The sequence below is a fragment of the Macaca thibetana genome, chromosome 8, assembly GCF_024542745.1.
Source record: "Macaca thibetana thibetana isolate TM-01 chromosome 8, ASM2454274v1, whole genome shotgun sequence".
Lineage (NCBI taxonomy): Eukaryota > Metazoa > Chordata > Mammalia > Primates > Cercopithecidae > Macaca > Macaca thibetana.
Genome location: NC_065585.1, coordinates 56497842 through 56511209, shown reverse-complemented (window position 1 = coordinate 56511209; position 13368 = coordinate 56497842). Strand labels below are relative to the sequence as shown.

The 13368-nt window shown below is 34.3% G+C and overlaps 1 long non-coding RNA gene across 1 annotated transcript in view; it reads left to right on the top strand.

Annotated features, from left to right (window-relative positions):
- Positions 1-13368, top strand: part of LOC126961163 (uncharacterized) — a 208536-nt gene that overhangs the window by 36102 nt on the left and 159066 nt on the right. The window contains exon 2 of the long non-coding RNA XR_007728210.1: positions 5904-6034. This is a non-coding gene — a long non-coding RNA (uncharacterized LOC126961163). The remainder of the gene's footprint in view (positions 1-5903; positions 6035-13368) is intronic.

Here is a 13368-nt window from a genome sequence, read left to right as displayed (position 1 = left end):
GCTAATTGTAAAGTTTCATTGCCTCCATTATCAAAACAGAAAATATTATCCATTGTTCAATTAAGTAATGAATTTAAGTGTTCACAATCCCATAATTCTGAGGCTCAGAGCATCTTTGCTTCCTTTCCCACATCTCACTTTCAATTTTGAAAGGGAGCACTGCTACTGCTATCATCACTCACTTGGCAAAAAGACACATTTTAAAATGTTTGATAAGATATTTACACAATACTACTGATTCTATTAACAGACCAACTATAGATAAAATTTATTGAGCACTTAGTATGTGTTGGACAGTGCTCTAAATCATGTTACTTTTTTTTATGAGTTAACTCTCACAAATAAAATATTGGTGAAGTAGGAATTATTATATATCCATTTTATCGATATTTTACATATGAAGAAACTGAAGCACAGATCAGTTATGTTATTTGCCTTGATTGCTCATAAAATACATATCACACAATTATAATTTGATTCCAAGAAATAAAGCTTCAAAACCGATGCTTTACCCTATACAGTACTTCTAATTCGGAGTACAAGAATAATTGAGATTTCATAATTGAGAAGCAGGAGTAAAATTAGTCTAGTCATTGATATATTTTCTATGACAGTCCATGCACTCTTAGGAATTGTACATGTTTTATAATAACAACGACGATTTTTCAAATGCATTGTCTTTGCTCTCTCACTTTTTTCAGCATGCATTAGCTCCCTGATGGCTTCCCTGTATGTACTATATTCTCCAGCTCTTAAGGTTTTAACTTCAACTTGACTCTCATTAACATTATCTTCTAAATTTGGAGTCTCAATGATTCTGTTACTCTGACTTACCAGTATTGTATAAGGTAAACACAGATTTTAAAGCTGTATTTCCTGAAATCAAATTATAATTATGTGATCATTAAATAGATATGTTGCTCATTATATGTTACTATTTAATGAGTAAATGTGGCAAGTACCATAATTTATCAGTGTTTCAGTTTACTCATACGCTATGGCAGTTCCAACTGATTATAACAGAGAGTATTACAAGCTATCCTCAGTCTCCTCAGTAGTCATACCCTATACTCATGCTCCTCTCAATAGATAAACACATGTCATTTTAAGGATACAACAAAGGTTATCGGGCATAAGTGTCTCTAACATCTCCTTTCTTCTGCTATTCCATTAACTTTATCATCACTCATTTTTATCTCTGGTCTCATAGAAAGTGGCAACTTCCTTCCTCAACCAACACTAAGCTTTCATACTGTTTCCCTGAACTCATTCCCTTCCTCAAAATTTCAGATTTGTTAATTTGCCTCTCTTTTGAATCCTATTCAAAATCTCCCTCCTTGTCATCATTTTCTTTTCTGCCAATAGGCATATCAAATTATATAGGAAAAAAACTTTCCCACTCTGTCACACATCAACAAGCATCTTGAAATTGCAAACTACGCTTTCCACTTCTTTGCCTCCCAGAAATCTTTTACCATATTGAGAAGTTTGCTTCTGACTTTACCATTTTATGGGAAATCCTTTTATTAAGATTGATATTCTCATCAAATTGCTCAACTAACTGGTTGTTTTTCAGTTTTTGTCTACCTGACATCTCTGGTGGACTTGGCTATCGAGAAATTTGTTGTTAAAATTATTTTCTTTTGTATTCTTTGTCAACATACATATAATACTCATATTTTTGAATATTATAATTATTTTGATTATATCACTAGCTTACATCATTAAGGTTATATCACCAGCTTCTTCTCCTGGATATTCTTTTAACACACAATATTTACTTGGTTTCATCCTTGACCGTCATCTCTTCTCACTCAAAGCAACCCGTTTGGGTAAGTTTATCTGTAGCCATTATACCTTCTATATCCATATGCTGATGATTCTCAATTTTTTTCTGAGAGTGAAATTCATCGATCTAACCTACTTTAGGTATCTGAACCTGGATATGCCAAAACACCTAAAATATTTATAATACCTTTATATGTAACTCTTGTAAATATTATACAATTCCATCTTCCATATTAAAAAAAAAAAAAAAACTTATCTACTACTGTGCTTGATGCACTATAGGAATGTATTCCTTGAAAGCTATTTTACTTACTGTACCTTTAGCAGCATCAGTCCCCCATTTTTCTGCCTTAGTATAACACCAACAGCTCCATATGGAACACCATGCCAAACCATGCTTCTCTACCTTGCTCTTTTCTGGTAGGTTTTTACTTATTCCTTTGAAGACTATGCATTACTTTTATCTGCTTCATAACACCTGTCGTAGTCATCTACTGCTGCCATAACAAATCACTACAGACTTAATAGCTAAAGAATACAAATTTATCATCTAGCAGTTCCATGGTTGGAAATCTAACTGGCCTCACTGGGCTAAAATCAAAGTGTTGGTGGCTGCATTTCTTTCTGAAGACCCTAAGAATGACCTGTTTTCTTACTCACTCAAGTTATTGGTAGAATTCACTTCCATGCAGTTGTGGAACTGAACTCTCTATTTCCTTGCTGGCTTTTGGCTGTTGTCTTACGGCTGCATTTAACTCACAGAGACCTCTCTGAGGTTCTAGAACATAGTCTCTATATCTCAGAAACAGCAGTGGAGCATCAAATACTTCTCATAATGTCATTTGTCTCATTCAGGAAATATTTGCTTTTAAGGACTCATGTGATTAGATGAGGCCCATCCTCACAATCAGAAATATCTCCAGATCTCAAGGTCTTATCTTCAATAAAATTTTCAAAGTATCTTTTGCCTTGTGAAACAAAATATTCAAAGATTCTAGGGATTAGTGGAGGGTTATTATTGGGGGGATATCACTCTGCTTACTACAGTCTGTTCTCTGGCTCCCAAGTTTTAGCATCCATCCCAAATAGATTTTCCTCATCCCAAAGTCACTCAAAGTCTCAACCTATTATATTATCAACCAAAAATTTAAAATCCCATCTAAATGTCATCAGCCCAGAAGTCCCAGACTTCATTATGTATGTCATGTAAATTAGGTATGGGTGAGGCTCTGGGTATATCCACTTTGGGCACAATTCTTCTCTATCTGTGGATCTGTGAAACTAAGGAAACAAACTGGCTGTTCCCAAATGATGGGACAAGCACAGGATAATATGTAGAGACATCTCAGTTCTAAATTAGAGAAAATGGGAGATAAAAAAGAGCTATAGTCTGAACCAATTCCAAAATCCAATTGTATAAACTCCATTGAGTTTCAAGGCCAGAAAATAATTTACTGTGGCTTGTGACTCTGCCTTCTGGAGCAACTCCATCCTCTGAGCCGTTCTTTTTTTATTATAAAATATACTGTGTGTTTTCAGCTAAATATTTATCTATTTCCTGCTTGTAGAATTTTTGGAATCTTGAATAGCTATTCATTTCAAATACTCTCTCTCTGTGTCTCTTTCTGCTCATGTAACATTTTCAAGAACTTTGTGAGTTTCCTCTGTATATCACATGGATTATGTTAAATGGTCAAGATGCTATTTCACAGATTTTCCCTAGATAATCCCCTCTTTATTTTTGGCTTTTGCTGAGATTATTCAGATGATGTCCTTAATCTTCCTAGATATCCTGTTATTTGATTGAAGAGATCTATGAATCATGCCCTCAATCTGGTAAAAAATCCTTTGTGTTACTGAATACTCTGAGCTTCTAATCTTTATGGGGCACTAGCACAAGATTATATAGCCATACTCTCAATCATTTCTCTAAGGCATACTTTCTGGATATCAAACCTCTTAAACTGAATTTTTTTCGTTCTGCATAGAAAATTTCTTAAATCATTAAGTCATCTTTACATTAGTTGAGTTAAACAATCATAGACTGGAATTAGACTTCAAATTTGGGATACTTATAATTCTCAAATTTACATTATCTTAAAACTATCTTCAGTTGAAATATTTGCCTAGTACTACAGCCAAAGGGGGAATAAAAGTTTATATTTAAAAGTTATTCCCTCGATTTATATTTCTTGTATCATATTTATTTTAAGCAGTGGGAAGAAACCAGCCCACATCTTTAATATTGTGCTTGGAATTTTCCTTAACTATTGCACTTATTATATTTCATTCATATATTTATTTGCACATTTACCTCTCCCACTGAACAATGATCTCTCTGTGAGCAGTTAATGCTCCTAGAAATCTTTGTATCCCAAGTACATATCACTGCTTATCATTGCTTAATAAACACCTGTTAATTGAACAAATACAAGTAATTTATCCAACAACCCCTTCTCCACTTCTATTCCCTCCTTGGCTATAATATTACAAAACTATTTCAAGATGATCTCTCTAATTAGAGAGGTAATTATAAATGTCCCAAATTTGAAGTTACAGTCCAGTCTATAATTGCTTCACTCAACTAATGGAAAACTGTATGAAAATTGAAGTTGTTTTACTTAAAAATGCTACATACTCATAAAAGAATCCTTTCAGATCAATATAATCATATTAGTGATCTCCCTTACAATAAGTCATGAATTCCCAAATAGAATTCTTCTCTTTTCTCTTAACATCATTTCCAAAAGGCTTTTAATATTTAGAAAAGAAAAAGTATGCAAATGAGTGTCCTTTCTCATTAGAATTATTTCTTATTCACTATGAAATAAAACTTTATAATAATTCCCTGAGACCTTCTCTTCGTTTAAATGATGAATTTTATATTAAATATAGAATGAGGTCATCTTCTTAAGGGCAATTGAGCCATTTCTGATAATATAAGCTCTCAAAAGCTGGTACTGAATGTATTTACTAATATATATGGGACTGTTATAAGTAAAACATAATCATTCAAAAACTGACCAACATTGATATGTGTTTACTTGAGTACCAAGGAACAAAATCATATAAACATGAAACTCTTCCAAAGTTCTTTATGCTACTGAAATGCTGAATATCTGGACAGTTGAGCCATGTTACTCAAGAAAATGGATAGCTTGTGTGATGCATAAGATAGTTTAACACATACCTAACCGAGTGCATATGATGCCATCACATTTTGTTGATGTTTAAAATTTTCCCTTCATTCGAACTTATGTGGTAAATAAAACTGTTAGCGATGGAGTTATGGAATATAGACCTGATTTAAAATAAACTTTAAAATAAACTTTTTCTTTACCTTGAAATAGAATTGTAACTTGAGAAAATTGTTAAAATGAACTATCATAGAGGTTCTAAATTTAGTAAGACAATATTTTCAAGCACATTAACTTTAATTTCATGTACATTCCATGATTATGTACATTATCATTTTAAGGATTGCTCAGATATATAAAATTCAAATAATTTTTAATAAAAAGAATTTTCCATTTTTTAATGAATATATCTGAAAATAGCTTCACTTGTTTAGTTTGTCTGATGTAAAATCTATTACAAGCTTTTTATATATTATGATATTTATGTTAATAAACTTAGTTAATGATGTTTGATGATTATACATATAGCAGCATTAAAACATATATGATGGTGGTTATTAAAGTGGATGTAATATAATCTGAATCCAGTAGAATGAAATGAAACAAAATGAAACTAACAAAGAAAAAAAAATGTATGGAGGACAAAAGGGTTTAACCTTTCCTTAGAATCAGTTAAATGTGAAGAATTAAAAAAGAATGTCTACATTAAAATGAACGTCTTTCCTGCTGCTGAATATGTTTCTCAGTTCAGAGGGGGTGGCATTTCATCCTACATCCTAGTTCTACCACAATCTGTTCCTGACAGGACCATCCATCTGTTTAGCCTGAACAGCCCTGCAGTTGCTTATTCACAGATGTAAGTAGGAGGTTGACTACAGGTTTTTTTACTTATACTTGAATCCAAGCTAATGTGACACATTTGCAAGCATAGCTGCACATGTTCTGGTTTAATTGGGAAATATCTCCTTTGACTTTCAGGATAGCACAGAAGCAGAGACTTTAAGTCTAAACAGACCTAGATTCAGAGCAGACCCGATGCTGCTTGAAGAAGGCTGGAGGTATGTTAAGGAGACAAGGGCTGTCAAGAAGCAGGGATGTCTCTGGAAAGGGTGAGCAGCTGACGTCCTTTGTAAGTTCTCTGGGCAGCATTGATGGGAGGTGAAAACCTTGGGAAGAGTCTTGGTTTAACATGGACTCTAAATGGTAAAAAGTAATTAGGGCCTCCTTTTTTTCCATAAACTATGATAGACACTCTTATAAAATATCTGTGTTATCCTAGCTGCTTTTCTATGATATTTTTGGACCCCTGACTTATTTACACAAATGAAATGATAGCTTTTGGTTGGAAATTTCAAATGTCTAAGGCACAAATTAGACATGGGACTTCATTCACACTTCTCCTCTAGATCTTAATCAAGACACCCTACAAGCTATATTGGACATTGCACAACGTTTACAAGTGCAAAATGTACCGAACATGTGTCAAGAATTTTTAAAATTTGCCATTGTGGAGCAGTGCTCCAGCATGATTTGTAATAGTGCGTTCTGCCTTCTAAAATGTTTTGACTGCTGGTGGTAATTGCTTTACAAGTGAAAATTAGCCTCCTCAGTTCTCAGAATACTTGTAATCCGAGCATATCACACCTCCACATTTTGCTTGTGATGCTCTCTCTGTACCTTTTATCTTCTTAGGCTGTTGAAATAGTTCAAGTTTCAACTCAACTGTTGTCTACTCCGTGAAGCCTTCCTTGATCCTCTCATTCAATACTAATCACTTAATGCCTTTGTATTCCCATAACAAATGCCTTTGTTTCCATCTGTTGATATCAGGCAGCACAATACGAATTGAGTCATTGTGTACTTGTTTATATTTTGTAGTGGATTGTGACATTTATATTTGGGTGACTCTGTTTCTTAGTAAAGGATCTTAAAGAAAGTATGCGCTCAATAAACGCTTATTCAGTTGAATTTTGGGTCATTGATAAAATGCAAATTCCAATAGAGCCTTTGTATAATTATATCCAGATAGTTCAATTTTAAAAACTAGTAGAGCTCTTATAATTCTTATAATACTTTATATTTCCTTATCCTTTTATGGTTTGAAAATACTTATATAATAAATATGTATGTGCACATGTAAGAGTCCAGTAAGAAAATTCAAGCTGCTACAGCTAGAGTGGGTGAAAAGTGGGTGTGCAATGTAACTTGGAAAAAAATACAAAAAGTAAAAATCTTCTAAGAAATGGGGAAACATGATTTTTTATGGAGTACTTGGAATATAAGTTGTTCTCATCCTGACACACACACACACATACACACACACGCACAGAGCCAGAGCAAGAGAGAGAGAGAGAGAGAGAGGGAGAGAGAGAGAGAGAATTCACTCCACAATAACAAAGAGGAGACAGTATTGTCATTCCCATAAACCTTAGCAAGCCTTTCTGCTGAGTTTATATTAGAGGAGGCTCACACCTCAGAAGGTCCTGCATCTTTACAAGGATGTGAAGTAACAAGCAGCATCAGAAATAGAGCACTTATTTCCAAATCATCTTCTGAGCATTAAGCTCTATGATTTCCTAAGATGTACTTCAGCATTTCCCCAAGGGGAAGCAAGATGAAAAGGTAGGATTCCAGACGTTTCTCTCTCTCTCTCTCTCTCTCTCTCTCTCTCTCTCTCTCTCACACACACACACACACACACACACATACACACACACACATTCTTACTTCAATTTAGTAGCTCTTCCTCTACTTAAGCGTGTTGCTTTCCTTCTTAGAATGTATTTGAAGAAATGGTTCCTTCACCAAAAAACCACAATTTTGAAAATCACTGACCTAAGTGTGCTGAAAATAAAATTGACAAATTTTTAAGTAATTTTAAGTAGTATTACTGCTTTCTAGAAAGCCAAGAATAAGATACTAAAGATTTTCTTGAGAGAATGTTTAGGGTAAAAAAACTCAAAACAGTAGAGATCCTTAGAAAGATGCAAAACAATGAGACGCATGACTCCTAACTTCACGAGGAGCTGCAAAAAGACAAAGCAGGTAACTCAGCAGGGTGATCATTTGTTTAGGGGAACTCCAGATTTCTGGAAGAGCAAATGGCAGGAGAATTTACCGACCGCATCTCTCTACACATATTCTACAGATTAAGTTTCATCCCACAGGGAGTTTAGTCACTGCAACTTCAAGCTGCATCCATTCTTTTGGTGGCCACTCAGCAAGCCAGTTCTCATACCCATAGTGGAGAATTTCTTCCACGTCTAGAAATGAAGAGGTCATCCAGAAGAAGTGGCGCTTCAACCAGGAAGAATTAAGGTGGAGGCAGTTGAGGGAGTTTTGGAAGGTGTATGAGACCTATATCCAATGCAAGTATAATTTTTTAGAAACTTTGAGTTGTAACAGTGAAAAGTTGTACTTGAATAAATACGATCAGCAGAAAACTTAGACTCACATCATAGAGATGGAAGTTTTGAAATAAATACAGGTAAAAGAAAAAGCATAATGAAAGACAGACCTATAAGAATATTACACTAAAAGTTTGGTTTGTCTGAAGTACACAATGTATTATTTTTAGTTATACCTTCTTTTTATTAGACAGTATCTAGGAAAAAGATAAACACTGAATCTGCATTATGAATTTATAAGTTACATATAATGTTAGCACAAAGGCATTCCCTTAACCGTACCTATCTGGGGTTACCTAAATGTCTCATTGAAAAGAGAATAATTTTTATTTTTATTTATTTATTTCTTTTTGAGACAGAGTCTCGCTCTGTCGCCCAGGCTGGAGTGCAGTGGCCCGATCTCCACTCACTGCAAGCTCCGCCTCCCGGGTTCAGGCCATTCTCCTGCCTCAGCCTCCCGAGTAGCTGGGACTACAGGTGCCTGCAACCACACCCGGCTAATTTTTTGTATTTTTAGTAGAGACGGGTTTCACCGTGTTAGCCAGGATGGGAAAAGAGAATAATTTTTGATATTGAAACAAGATTCAACAATATAGCAAGGACTGCACCAATGGAGGAACTCATATTCCTTATCATTATTTTTAAAGCACTAAGTGATACTTGTTAGTTTACACAGAAATAAACCTACTGCTGTACACTCTCAATCATAATGGCTATTAGTGGTTTAAAGACAGGTCAACCTGAATTCAATTCGTGATTCTTTCATTTTGAGTGTACTAGTTACATCCTGAAATATGGTAATTTCCTTTTGTTTTGTTTCATTTTAATCAGTAAAATGGTGATAAGAATATCTCAAGCATAGGTTGTACAGATTAAATTAATAATGTATAGTACTGTTCTATCATGGTGCTTAACAAATGATAGATGTTATTACTTGATGTTACTTAATATTATCCTTATTTTTATAACTACTTATATACTTAAGTTAAATATTTAGTATTCTGTGTACAGTTAGTTCCTAGTAGAAGTTATATTCTTCTCAACTAATAACTTATACTGTTTTTGTGAAATGAAGAGAAATAAAAAGTAAGTCACTGGGTATTGTTAAGGAGGAATTTCGGGACCCCAGCAACATTAAAGTCACAATCCTTGTGCTCCTGGTATGGGTTGATCAGTTACTAACATTTGACATAGACTAGAGACTAGAAAATGAACAAAGTTTCTTCATGCCTTCCAGAGTTTCTTTTCACTTACATCAGTTATCGTGATTGTTACAAGGTTATGTGAAGAGGGTAGACCAGTTATTGTTACTTCCTTTTAATAGAGAACTGAGACTCAAACTGTGACTTGAATGATATTTACAAGTACCTTTTGGCAAACTCCTCTTTCAAAACCACTGTTTAGAGCTCAAAGTATACTACCCGTCATCACAAGACTTAAATGCATGAATATATTACATGTAAATATATAATATAATTAGCATCTTTGGAATTATTGAGCTGTTTCTATTCCAGACAGAAAAAAAGGTAGCATTTCATTAAAATGTTGGTGTTAGAGGACCAGAATTACAATGCCATTAAGTATTACATAATAGGACTATTTTGACTGGCCATTTTGTGGGCTAGATGATATAGGGAAGTAATCTAAAGTAAAATTTTACTGTAAATAAACTCTTTAGTAATCCAGGAAAGTGTTTTATGAACTAGTGCTCCAAATTCAGTAAACTTAATTCTGGTGTAATGACTTGTTTGGTTCCTTGTTCCTAAATCCATCAAATGAAGTTCTACCTGCAGGCCCAGACAGCTCTGGCCCAGGTTTGGGATTCAATCCCATTTCCTAATCAAGGGAATAAAAAAACAAAATAAAATAGCAGATTCAATAATACAATGATTTACCTGAATTATATTTTTGTTCCTATGTGACTCTGAACTAATACTGCACTTAAATTACTATGTTCTGATGTTTACTATCAACTCATCTCAATTAAATCATTAAAGTAAAAGACAAATTTTCTGTTGTGTTCTAATACCCATTCCTAAATTCCAAGAGTTTCCTCTTAGAATTCTATGGGTCCTTCCCCTAAGATCTGGTTACCAAAACTTTCTTCTATAATTTAGATGTAAATTTTAGTGAGATTGCTAAATGTTATTCCATTGCTATTTTAATCTACCAATCTGCTAGCATGCTAATTCTTGTTATTGACTATTGCACTTCTTTGATTTTAGTGGTCTAACGGAACTATTAGATTATTTTTTATCATAGTTACCAGATACTATACAATATTTTAAAATTTTGTTGTATTCTCTTTTTATATACTTTAATTGACAAAGTGTGAGAGCTATATTTTCTGGGCAAATGTAAACCTAACAAAAATAAAGTTGAGAGCTGATTCTGTGACCACATCAGAAGTATATTGTTGCATAGATAAATGGGAGGAGGTTTCAAGACCACCTGGGAATGTAGAAGATATGCTTATCAAAGGTGTGCATAATCCAAATTTAGAAGATATAGTGGTTATTTTCAATAATTACATTACATTTAAGAATAATCTTAATAGATAATCATGATGGGGATAACTAAAGTGTTCTTGAGATAAATCTATGGCTTAAGTAGTTTATAAAGAGAAAACAAAAGTATAGTTATCTCATTACTAGAATGTTTAAACAGATAGTTATTTGGCAGGAATATAGTAGAAAGCACTCCTTCGTTGCTTTCTGAATGACCTCTTATGGGCCCTCCACCAGTCTAATCTACCAGTTTATAATTCACAGGAGTCTCATACTAGGCTAATGTTGACCAGTATTGTAGTCAGTAGCCCAGTGAGACTATAACATGTGTTGTCTCATCATCCCATCTCTTTTTTATAACAATTATTTTTATTTATCTGCATTCATAAGATCAAATACTCTATCTGGAGGACAGTAAACTCACTGCTCTCTCAAATGGAAAATATCACATACTGTTCCTGGCAAACCAATTGAATTTACTTTGAATAGAAGACAGGACACACATAATCATGACAATAAGAAGACTGTTACGATATTATGCACTTAAAAAATTTTAGTTTTTCACACCTAGTTAGTCCTGCAGAAATATTAGGTATTCTTTAAACCATCGTATTCTTACTTGAATTTACATTCTTAGTCATTTTATTTCTAGCAAGATAGATAAATGCAATTGTTACTGGTTGGAAGTCTTGAATGTGGACAATGTATATTTAAGATGATGTTCTATAAGAAACATTGAAAAATAAAATCTAAAAAGAACAAATTAAATAATATGAGCTTATTGAATTAGTGATATATAGCATGGTGAGAAAACACAATAAATATCCTCAAAGATTAAATGCCACCTGCTGTGATTCTCTTGGCAGAAGGCCCACTGGATAGTCATTGATCTCTTCCATGTGACGTAAAAGAAATTCTAACCAAGGGCCATTTCCCCAGTGGCTGTACAGCTTTTCCAATAAAGTTTTGTCTTTATAACCACAGAGAGATAATGTATTTCCATTGGGAAGTGAATGTATGAGAATATAAATCACCTAGGAATCTTTGATTTTTCTCTCAATTCACTACAGCCATCTTCACTTTTGCCACTTTCTGAAGCCTGAATTCTCCTAGGAATTTCAACTAACTTTTTCCAATGGAAGGTGGATATATTGTAATGTAAGTAATCTTCCCAACTAGCTTTTTGGAAGAGATGTCTTAAGAGGTACAAGAAAAATTCTTAGCAAAAATCACTATTTTTATCAAGCGGTCAATATTTTTCACTTCTACCTTCTACCATGGTGAAAATGCAAGCTTTCAATTATCCTCTTATGCACACTCATCATTTGATGGCCAGTACTTCTTCCCTCTGATTTTGTTTCCCCAGCACTCTGCTCTAAAACTTGTATATAGCTTCAGGATCTAAATTAACTATTTCCCCTCTTCCTTTGCCTTCACTAAGACTCAGTTTTCCTTCAGAGTGCAATTAGCCCTGTTACCCTCTGGAGTGGAAATGGCTCAGCCTCCCACTCTAATGTATTACAGACCAGGGAGAAATACTGGTACCAATGGCATTAAATCAACACCATTGTTTTCTTTATTGAAAGAGAACCCCTTTATTCAGTTTCATGAAGTATAGCAATAATCAATTTGAAAACTTCTTTTACGATCATATTATTGAGGTATTTCTGCTCCATATCTTAGCTATATCTGAGTTCTTGTCTCACAACCAGGAAGAATTAGGTGAGTGGACACTGGAGAGCAAGTGGAGTAGAATTGATTAAGTGAAAGGAAAGCTCTCAGCAAAGAGGTGACACAGAGGCTGTTTGCCCTACCTGAGGGTGGGAATTTCCCCCATGTGGCTGGGTCCGAGCCTTTTTATGGACTCAGAATGGGAAGTATGTGCTGATTGGTTTGTGAGTATGCAAAAAGGTTAAAGTTAAGACACCACTAAAAGGTGAACACAGCAGTGTAGAAAACCAATTAGGAAAGGGTGGGGATCAATCAGAGGAAAGTACACCAAACAGGAAGACAAGTTCTTAATCTGGTCCATGTATTTAACTTGTAGGTTGGCTTTGAGGCTTTAAACAGTCTTTGGCTTGGAGGTGGGGTTTCACTGGGAACCCACCCCTATCTACCTAGGCATTTGGCTGCCTCCTGCTGCTCTTAATATCTAATCTCCCAATTATTATATTTTCCCTAAGTATTAGAGAAATGAGTCCCAACTTATAATCTTCTTGATATTAGTTCTTACTGTCATCAGGGAAATAGTCTAACATTCATGTGGTAAACATGTCCAACAATATAGTTCTAAAGATCTATCCAATTTCAGCGCTTGCCTGAAAACTCCAATCCACAACTTACTACATGGACATATGCTCAAACTTAGATGTGCTATGACTCTTCCATTTTTTTCTCTCATAATCTCTAAAGTTGAAAATTGATGTACTTTTTCCAGCTGACTTTTCAAATCATATTGCAGCTGAATGCTGCTCCAGGAAATAATAATGGCTTATAAACTAGTGACAGCTCAAATCATGGTCTCTAAGC